Genomic DNA, 12,020 nt, shown 5'->3' on the forward strand with positions numbered 1-12,020 from the left:
GATAAATATATTATTCTCGTATTGTACTATACATAAGTGCGGTTTTAATTTAAAAAAAATGAAAAATGTTGAATTTAACCCCAACAAAATTGTGGTTGAAGTCTTTAGATTTAAAGTTGAAGACTGCAAAACAATAGAGCTTTGGATAAGTTCAGTGGCGACTTGGATCTGATTTTTTATTTTTTGTTTAGTTTTCTTAATTTTTAATTTGGTAATGAAATAATCCTTCATGTGTAGATGTTTGTTTTCTTCCATTGTGGGGGCATTTTCTCCTCCTCCATAGAGGTTTGGATCATTCATTCTATGAAATTGTTTCTCTTTTTGAGATCTTATAATGCCACTATATCAGATTGATTCGATTTTTTGTTGAATTTTACAATGAAAATTTTCTTCCCGGTCTATTAAAAAAAAAAAATCCCAACAAAATTACTTTTCAAAAGAAGATAGGATGACGCTCTTATTATTACTACAAAAATAAAATAAAATAAAATTATAGACCTTAGACAAATCCATCTGTCTCATATACAACAATTAATTAAATTGAATTTGAATAAAAAAAACAAGACATTAATTAAATTGAATGGTTAGCAGTAATGTCAAATTTCAATCATTAAGTCATCTATATCTAATCACACGGCAGCCAAAAAAGAGTGTTTGGCATGTTCCTTTTGTATATTTCCTCATGAAGATAATCATTCATCATCTTTTTGGTTAACCGTCTAGTTGTACTTGGATTATTATGTCTAATAATTTCTTAATATAATTCTAAAGATCAATTTCAAATTTTTGTTGGGGAAAAAAACTCAGGTACAACTTCATATATGCATGGCAACTGGACTTCTAAGCTTTAAAAAAAAATCAACAATTTTTTTTTTAAATCACTAAAACAATAAGTCAAAAGTTATAGTTATTCAGATTTTCTCATATAACCAAAAACATAAATCCAAAATACATTAATTTTTTTTTTCAGCTCAAAAAAAAATTAAAAAATTAAAAATCAAATCTCAAAGGACCCATAAGGTATGGCGAACTTTGCTAATGATGAGTTTTAAAAGCCAACATCATAGGTCTAACATTAAAACTAACACTCAAATAATTGGTTTGATCAAAAACTAGTTTATTGACTAAAAATACTATTTTGTTAAAAATTCTGAACTCATTTGAAAATTTAATTTTTATTGAAAAATTCACTATAATCACTCTAAAAAAAGGATTAAAAAAAGGTCTAAAATATTAAGAATGTACTAAACAAATTAACTCTTTTAATACTTGTGACGCTCCAAAATTTTAGGACATCATAATAAGATTTAGAACTTAAAATCAACATTTCCACCAATATTACTAATATCCATTAATTAACAACCCAGAATTTAAAATTCTTACATTACAACTTAGTCTTAGTACATAAAAGAAATAACACAAATATAAAAAGAAAAGGAAAAATTACTCATAGGTCCCATATTGGAAAATGTTATTCCATCTAGTCCTAAGTGTTTTTTTATAAACCATTCAGTCTTTTTTTTACATCAGAACATCATCATCAAAACAACATCAAACATCATCATCAAAACAACATCAAACATCACAACATTAATCATCAACAAAGAACAATCGATGCAAATTAAACACAACAAATTTACATAAATAAACCCTAGAATTCAAAACAGTATAGAACTATGTTCCAAAAAAACATCGATCAGATTCAAAAGCACGAAGCTTTGGAGTCAATAGTCATGAATATCAACAAAACTAGGGTTTCGAGCAGATTAATCGTCAAAACCAAAGCACTTGTGCACAATGCTACAAAAGTATGAATATGAGTTTGATTATTAATAGCAGGACAAAGAACACGATAAGAAATCGAATTGGCAGACCTAACAGCAGATTCGAGATCGAGATCAAAAACCCCCAAGGCGGTGCTCTGTTCCGAAGGTTTTGACGATGTGTATGAGTTCCAATCGGCCAAAAGAGACGATAATGAAGACGACGACAATGAAGACGTCAATGGATGCGGTTGTTGCCGATCTTCCTCGCCGCCGCCGACTGAAAACCACTTCTGCATTTTCGTTTTGTTGTTGGCTTCGAGCTCTGGTTATGGATTTTCAACAATGAAGATTCAAAGAATTAAAGAGAATTGATAGTGTTTGATGAATAATAATGGTTGATGAATAATGTTTGATGTTGAAGAATAATGTTTAATGTTGGAGAATAATGTTTTATTTTGATGTTTAATCGTTATTTAAAAAATTGTTTAATCGTTATTGTGATGTTGTTTTGATGATGATGGTGTGATGTTTGATGTTGTTTTGATGATGATGTTTGATGTTGTTTTGATGATGTTACTCATAAATCTGATGTTTGATGTTTGATGGATAGTGTTTGATGTTTGATGAATAATCCTAATGTTTAATGGTTCAGAATCTGTGTTTGATGTTTGATGAATAATCTTAATGTTTAGTGGTTGATGTTTGATGAATAATCCTGACGTTGCTAATGTTTGATGTTGGATGAATAATGTTTGATGTTTGAAAAGAAGGGAAATCAAAAAAAGGCCTATAATAAGCTTCTTGGGAAATAGGACCTGTTAGTCCAACAACAAACCTTCGGGACTAAATGGGTTAACATTCCAAAATTTGGGATTTATTGGTGCTTTCCCCAAAAGAAAACTAGAGAAAAACTAGAAATTTTAAAAAATAGTTCATGGAACTTGGCACTTTTCAAGCTAACCAAGGTTGAATGTCACCTTGTAAGGCATCAGTGTTCCCTTTGTTTTCTTCGGTACCTGGCGTAAAACGCCAGAGCAACCGGAATGCCATAAGTGACGAACTCAATAAGATACTACAACCCGAAAATACTCACCCCGATAATAATACTCACAATTAATGAATAATGTGTAATAAAAGAATAACAAGTAGCATTTAGTAAGCATAATATGAATGTTATCGGTTGAAATAATAACAATAGATAATAATAAATTAATAAAAAAAATAACGAACGGAAACAGTATTTCATCATAAGAAATATGCCCACCTTTCTTTTTAAAATTCTCATAGATTTAGTTTATCAGATAAATTTAAGTAACTCCCCGCAAAGCACTATTTCCACTCAACCGCTAAGCAATGGCCATGGGCAATTCTGACTCCCCCTTGGTCAAATATTCAAATGTTACTTACTGTAACTACCAATGATGCCCACGCACCAGGGTTACGTACCCAAGTCGTGACATCACGGTCTGCTCCAATTGAACGGTCTACGTTGTGACACCTGCACCACCAACCTTATATCGCCTACACCGATGAGAGTCGAAATACCTTCCCGTGCCATGTTAGGGTTCGCAACTCACTTGCGCAAGATTCTAAACCGGGCTTACCCCATCACTTTTAAACTTTAATGCATCAGTTCAATCTCATATTTCTTTACTTGTTGCAGTATTCACAATAATTCAAAATTTAATTACCAATAATGTTATACCAACTCATCAAAATTCCCAACATAAAATATTACGCATGTCACACAATAATAAACAATTGTACAAAATTTAAATAAACAATTTATTTAAACCATGGTATGAAATAATAATGGAGATACCAAAAGAAGAAATAAATCATAATCACACACATGTATGGATTTTAATCTACAAGATTAGACTAGCACCATATTAAATTTTGGTCCAAATAAACAATTGAAGAGAAAATTTTGATTCCTCCTTAATTTGCCAATTTTTTTTTTTTCAAAATGTATATCTCACAATTAAAATTATAAATAAATTACTTATACAACTCTAAAATTCATATAAATCTACAGAATACTCAATAAACATGTTATGGTCATTTTTCAGAAAGCATTTTCCAAAAATAAATTACAAATAATTCTGAAAATTTTCAAAAAATTTTATGACACAGATTTATCACATTTCCTTAAATTAATTGCATACTTAGATTTATAAATCAATTCCATAATATACAAATTTATTATGAAACTAAACTTCTCAAACTTCATTTTTTGTTTAGAAATTACTGGATTTTGTTTAATATATAATTTTTAATAAATTTTCAAACATATAGTAAGTCTGTCTTGCAGCTTCAGATTTAACTAAAAATTTGTATAGATTCGTAAAAAACTCAATAATTGTTGAAAACTTTTGTGGATGAACTAGACATCATTATCAACACTTTTGTAGAAGGAATTGTCTCGAAATTTTGAGTATAAAATTGTAAAAAAATTCATACAACTGATCAGCAAATTTAAGGGCCAAAAAGAAATCTCCAATCCTCCATTTAATGGTATAAACTACACATGCAAGCTTATTTTCACAATAATACCATGATTTTAAGACTATCAATATCTTCAAATATTTGATATACACATCACAAAATTTATATACAACTATAAATAAATTTTTTCTATAACTATTGTTACGATCACAATATAAAGTTTTGACCAAAAAAATGAGTGGGTTGAGAAGATTTTCTTACTTAATAGTATGATTGAAATGGGTGATGAAATGGTAGAAAAATTTAGCTTCCCTAACCGCCCTCTCTTCTTCTCCTTTTACTGCTTAGCTGAATTCTTTTTTCCCTTCCTTTTTTTTTTTTCCTCACTCATCCGGAGGAGCAAACATGCATGTGTATTAATAAATTCAAGCTGAGCCTTCTCTTGTATATAGAGAATATGATTAAGCTGAGCCTTCCTTCACCTCTCTCTCTCTCTTCATTCTAAGTAGTTATTTTCCTTCAATTCCAAGAGTATAATGAGCTCTTATTCCCTATATTAACATGCAAACAACCATGTGCCAAAGTTGCCACCAAAATTTGCAAACGTTTATTTATTTATATATATATATATATCTATAATTGTGTATTTGTGTGAGTTGCTTAAAATTGATACACTAAAATTTTTAACTAAGGTATTTAGTAAGAATAATTATCATGCTGAATCCTAATTAAAATAATTTATAAATAACAAATATTGATCATCCACAAAATTATTATTTTTTTATAATATCTTTGTTAGTAATTGAATTGGGTTAATTTAAAACTAACCTATACACTAATATATTTCAGATAAACTCTAAATAAAATTAATTTAATTAATTTACTTATTTTTATTTTATTATTATTATTTAGAATAATTAAATGCGGGTTTTCACAATCTACTCCCCTAAAAAAAATTTCGTCATCGAAATTAATTCGTACCTTTAGACTCAAAAAGTTGAGGGTAATTGGCACGTATCATATATTCTCGTTCCCACGTTGACTCCTCACTACAAGAAAAAACACATTTGGCAATTAAATTTTTAGTTGCCAAAAGTCAATTTTTAGTCGCAAAAAGTCGATTTTTTAGTTTCCTCGACTAAATTTTTTAGTCGCAGATTTGGTCGCTGGAAGACGGTCAGGAAAGGTATTGGCGTCTAAAAAACTTTTAGTCGCCAAAACGTAAGTCTTTAGCGACCAAAACTTTGGTCGTCAATAGTCAATTATATTTTTTAAATTATACATTTACCGACTAATGTTTTAATCGCCAATAGTCAATTATATTTTTTTTAAATATATATTTACCGACCAATGTTTTAGTCGCCAATACTCAATGAATCGGCGACCAAACCTTTTAGTCGCCAAAAGCTCATTCGTGAAAAAAAAAATTTACACTCACTAAGCTTCTCATCTGCTCTTGTGGAGATTCAAACCATCAACCTCCCACAACATAAACCTTATACAACACACTCTTTCCACTACACATCTATAACACCATATGATTATATACGCAACATATGTTATTTATATAGTACATAGACCCGTATTAATATAAAAGTATACATATAAAGATAATTATTTTTTATTGAACAAAATTTATGTAAAAATAAATTATTTACTAGGAAAAAAAAGAGACCATTTTTGGCGGCTAAACATAATTTTAGTCGCCAATTCTATACTTTTGGCTACTAATTATTTTTTAGTCGTTAAAAAATTTAATTCCTGCGCTAAAATTATCACTTTTGGCGACTAAACTTCTTTTTAGTCGCCAAAAAGCCTTACTTTTGGCTACTAAACGTCTTTTTAGTCGCTCAATGCCTCACTTTTGGCTACTAAATTATTTTTAGTGGCCAAAAAACCTCACTTTTGGCTACTAAAATTTTTTTAGTCGGTAAAAGCCTCACTTTTGGCGACCAAACATCTTTTTAATCGCCCAATGCCTCACTTTTGGCTACTAAATTTTTTTTAGTCAGTAAAAGCCATATATCGGCGACCAAACAGATTTTTAGTCACCAAAACCTATACTTTTGGCTATCAAATTTTTTTAGTCACCAAAAATCTTTACTTTTGGCTACTAATGCTTTTTTAGTCGCCAAAACCTATACTTTCAGCAACCAAAGGTGCTTTTTTAGTGGCCAAAGATGCTTTTTCTTGTAGTGCCTCCATCCTACGATGCTTCCATAACACTCGCATCAAGTGGATGGCTTTGCCTCGTAGGTTCTTTTCTCATCGATCCATAATCTTTATAGGCCTTTCCTCAAAACTTTCATCTTTATTGAGATCAATCTCTCCCCAGTTGATAACATGGGAAAGGCGTGGCTCATATTTCTGTAACATTGAGATGTGAAAAACATTGTGCACCGCTGCGAGTTGTGGCGCCACTTGTCCTACTTTGCTTAGAACTTCGAAGGGTCTCACGTATCGAGGTGCAAGTTTTCCTTTCTTCCCAAATTGTGTAGCACCTCGACGAGGTCGAACTTTGAGAAAAACATGATCCCTTACCTCAAACGTTAAGGGTTGTCTCCTTTGATCCGCATAGCTCTTTTGTCGACTTTGGGCTATAGTTAACCGTTGTTTGATCAGTTTTATATTTTCAGTGGTCTCCTGAACCAAGTCTGGTCCTAACAAGGTTGCTTCCCCTACTTCAAAATTTAATTACCAATAATGTTATACCAACTCATCAAAATTCCCAACATAAAATATTACACATTTCACACAATAATAAACAAATGTATAAAATTTAAATAAACAATTTATTTAAACTATGATATGAAATAATAATGGAGATACCAAAAGAAGAAATAAATCATAGTCACACACATGCATGGATTTTAATCTACAAGATTAGACTAGCACCATATTAAATTTTGGTCCAAATAAACAATTGAAGAGAAAATTTTGATTCCTCCTTAATCTGCCAAAATTCTTTCTTTTTTTTTCCGAATGTATATCTCGCAATTAAAATTATAAATAAATTACTTATACATAGAATACTCAATAAACATGTTATGGTTATTTTTCAGAAACATTTTCCAAAAATAAATTACAAATAATTCTGAAAAATTCCAAGAAAGTTTATGACACAGATTTATCACATTTTCTTAAATTAATTCCATACTTAGATTTATAAATCAATTCTATAATCTAAAAATTTATTATGAAACTAGACTTCTCAAACTTCATTTTTTGTTTAGAGATTACCAGATTTGATTTAATATAGAATTTTTAATAAATTTTCAAACATATAGTAAATCTGTCTTGCAGCTCCAGATTCAACTAAAAATTTGTATAAATTCGTAAAAAACTCAATAATTGTTGAAAACTTGTGTGGGTGAACTAGACATCATTATCAACAACTTTGTAGAAGGAATTGTCTTGAAATTTTGAGTATAAAATTGTAAAAAAATTCGTACAACTGATCAGCAAATTTAAGGGCCAAAAAGAAATCTCCAATCCTCACTTTAATGGTATAAACTACACATGCAAGCCTATTTTCACAATAATACCATGACTTTAAGACTATCAATATCTTCAAATATTTGATATCCGTATCACAAAATTTATGTACAACTATAAATAATTTTTTTTATCTATAATTATTGCTAGGATCACAATCTAAAGTTTTAACCCAAAAAAATGAGTGGGTTGAGAAGGTTTTCTTACTTAATAGTAGGATTGAAATGGGTGATGAAATGGTACAAAAATTTAGCTTCCTTAACCTCCCTCTCTTCTTCTCCTTCTACTACTTAGCTGAATTCTTTTTTCCCTTCATTTTTTTTTTCCCTCACTCATCCAGAGGAGCAAGCATGCATATGTATCAATAAATTCAAGCTGAGCCTTCTCTTGTATATATAGAATAGGATTAAGCTAAGCCTTCCTCCGCCTCTCTCTCTCTCTCTCTCTTTCTTTTCATTATAAGTAGTCACTTTCCCTCAATTTCTTTCTTTTCATTATAAGTAGTCACTTTCCCTCAATTCCAAAAGCATAATGACCTCTTCTTCCCTATATTAACATGCAAACAACCATGTGGCAAAGTTGCTGCCGAAATTTGCAAAAGTTTATATATATATATATATATATCTATAATTGTGTATTTGTGTGGGTTGATTAAAATTGATACACTAAGATTTTTAACTAAGGAATTTAGTATGAATAATTATCATGTTGAATTCTAATTAGAATAATTTATAAACAATATTTGATCAGCCACAAAATTATTATTTTTTTATAATATCTTTGTTAGTGATTGAATTGGGTTGATTTAAAACTAACCTATACGCTAATATATTTCAAATAAATTCCAAATAAAATTAATTTAATTAATTAATTTTAATTTATTTTTATTTTATTATTATTTTTATTTTTTTTTAGAATAATTAAATGCGAGTTTTCACAACACTAATATTAATTTTTTAAAATATTATTTTAGTCAACAAACTAATAATTTAACTAACTCTAAAAAACACACATACTCCTATAATTATGTTGACTACAAACACGAACAAGTGCAATCATATCTAGTTAAATTTTTACTTGTTTAACTCATAATTAGTTTTACATTTAACTAGTTGTCATGACCCGAACCCGCCGCTAAAAGTTTGGGTCATAACCGGCCAGTAATCCGTAGATTACCGAAGGCCTCAAGTGATCATACAGAATATATTTAAATATACAGGGCCTGTAGCGGAAGCAATTATGAAATGAGTCCATTGAACTGTGCATACATGCCATGATCAGAAACATATATATTATATCTCACATCACACTTCATGTCATGTGCCATAACATTTACATGCATACATTAAATCTACATAAACTCAGAAGCAAAACTTATAACATCATAGACTATATAAAACCCAAGCTTCTCAAGCTTGACCAAAACAACACCAGAGCCCCAACGTAGAGGTGTAACTTGAGTGGCTTTACAAAAGGCTGACTCCGATACAGTCTCTAATGTGGAACTCCCTGATGCTCACCTACATACATATAAATAAAATAGAGTGAACTAGAAGCCCAATGAGTAATCTCCATTTAAGGGGTTAAATGAATGAGCCTTATGTCTTATTTAATCAATATAAAGATCTTGACATATTTAAACTCGTTTTGAAGGTATATAGTATCAAATACCGTTCATTGATCCTTTCGTAGCTTACCAAATAGTGAAGTTCATATTTTTCTTTTAATCACATTTATAGAACGACCTTGGGTCCTACAGACACCTCATTTTTGACCGACCTTAAGACTCAGACGTCATCGATTGACCGCTTGGTGATGGGGGCATGATGTGCTCGTTTAGAGGTTTCGGAGTTTTGGCTGAGAGCCTTGCCTCCGGTCCTCTGAACTCTTTTGTGCTTTGGCTCAATCTGAGGACCGAACTCTGTTTCTCTTCCCGGAGGGAGGGAGAGGTCCTGTAGACCATCTCTTTGTGGTCGTAGACCACTTTTCGTGGTCGTAGACCGCTTTTTCTCGTTTGGAGACTAGTTTCTAGTTTTTGGAGCCTTCGGCCGTGCGCCTTGTCTTGGGACCGCTTAACGTTCTCCGTTTGGCTTGGTTTTTGAACCACACCTTGCTTCCTCTCCCTAGAGGGACACTGTGATCCGGGAGACCACTTTTGTGGTCGTGTACCACTTTTTAGTGCTCGACAGCTAGTTTTCGAGGCTCCCGGCTGCGCGCTTTGTCTCCCGAACTCTCGTCTCGCATCCGTTTTGGTTTGTTTTTGGTACAAATCTTGTATTCCTTGTTTGGAAGGAGGTAAGAGGGTGGGAGACCAGTTTTTTCCCTTGGAGACCACTTTTCTTCTCGCCAGCCAGTTTTCTGGTCGGGAAACTGGTTTTCTTGATCTTTGGGCCACATTTTCTGGTCTCTCACCCCACAATTGGCTTCCTTTTAGTATGGAGACCGCCAATTCCTCCTGCCGACCACTTTTTTTCTGGGAGACCACTTGAAGTGGTCGGCCGACCACTGCAAGTGGCATGCCAACCACTTTAAGTGGTCAGCACCTTTCTCCCTGTTTTTGCAGACTGTGTGGATGCTAGTTGTGCCAGCTGGAGGGCACAGACTTTATCCTCCATACACGTGTATGGAGGGATTGCATCCAAGTTTTAGCTTCTCTAAGAATCTTTAACTTTGGTTTTTCTATGAGAGGGGCTCCCTCTCTACTCCACAGGTCCTGATTTTTAATGGAGAGCATAGGCTTACACTCTCTCTATATTCCTCTCTTTCTCTCTATATATTGGTGCATTGCTTCATATTTGTGCACACAACCTCCTAGCCAAACACTCTTACCTTGTTACTGAGTTACTGGAGGGTCTTGAGGGAGCTCAAGAGTTGGTTTTGGCTCAGAAAATTTGCTAGTATTGCAGTGCTTCAAGGGTAACCTTCTTTTCTCCCCTTTTTAGCTCTATTTTGATCACTCTCTTAGCCATATTTTCATTCTTCTCTTGGCTTAACTTTAAACTACAAAAAGATTTATTTTTGAGTACTTAACCTGTTTGTTTAGGCTCCTTGGGTGTTGGGGGTGTTCTACCCCCTTTTGTGCCTTGTTTGGCCTTGTTTTGTGCCATGCCTTGAGGCCTTTGAATTAATCTTTGCTTGGCCTTTTAACCAGTGAATTTTCAGTGGTAGGCATGTGGTTTTGAGGCCTCAAATCAGAGGGGGGTGATCCCCTCTCTTCTTGTTTTGTTTGCTTGCATTATTGGCCTATCAAAAGAGCATGTGTTTCTACCATTTTGAGGCTTAGTTCAGGAACCTTTTTGTGACTTCTAGGGCCTGCCTTGACTCTGTCCATGGCTTGTTTGGTCACCTTTTGTATGCTTCTTGTATGTGTAGTGTAATCCCATTTGTGGCTCATCAAAGTAGCATGTCTTTCTAGCATGTATTAGCTCCATTTCAGTGATAATTTGACATGTCATAACTCTGTTTTGGGTTGGTTTGATGGCCCCATGCATGCTCCATGCACTTGTAGTGCATTTCCATGAAATAACCTGACATGCATCATGCTTCTACATGTCATTTTAGCATGCTTTTGGCTTAGCTCTGAGAAGACTTTGTTCATGTTTTAGCATGCTTAAGGTCTGATTTATGTTGTTTTGGTCATGCATGCTATGCTTTGTATAGCCATAGTGCATTTTAGCTCACTAGCCTTGAGTTTCCGAGCCACTAGCATGCATTTCTTGGGCTATTTGCATGATTTAGCATTATTTGGAATGATATTTTAGAGCTTATATCTTTGCCATATTCTCGTGTTTATCACTCCTTCAATGTGTTTGAGAGTTGCACCTTTATGCCTTGTTTGTGAGCCATTGCATGAGCCTCATTTTCTTGCCTTTCAAGCCATCATCTCAGTCCATTTTGGCTACTGTCTTGGCCTGCATAAGGTCTATTTGGGACTGGTTTGGCCATTTGAGCATTGTCTTGCATGCCTCTAGTGTAATACACTTCACTAGCTTCGATGCTTGAGCCTTTCAACATGCATTACATGGGTTGTTTGCATGATTCTAAGCCATTTTGCATGCCATTTCAGTGTTGGAACATATGCCATTGTACTCCATGTTTCATCCTTTCAATGCCTTTGGAGAGTTGTATTTTGTGCCTTGAACTTGGGCCAATATGCATGCATGTTTGTATAGCATTTTCAGTTTTTATCTTAGCATGTATGGCCACTGATTTGGGTATGACCGAGGTCAGTCCATTTCGGTTTAAGTCCATCGAGCATTGTGTATGCCATGTGATTCGTTGCATTGTGTATGCCACGTCCATTTGCATTGC

Source organism: Camellia sinensis, chromosome 11 (genome assembly GCF_055761805.1).
Source record: "Camellia sinensis isolate YWXY chromosome 11, ASM5576180v1, whole genome shotgun sequence".
In the NCBI taxonomy this organism is placed as follows: Eukaryota; Viridiplantae; Streptophyta; class Magnoliopsida; order Ericales; family Theaceae; genus Camellia; species Camellia sinensis.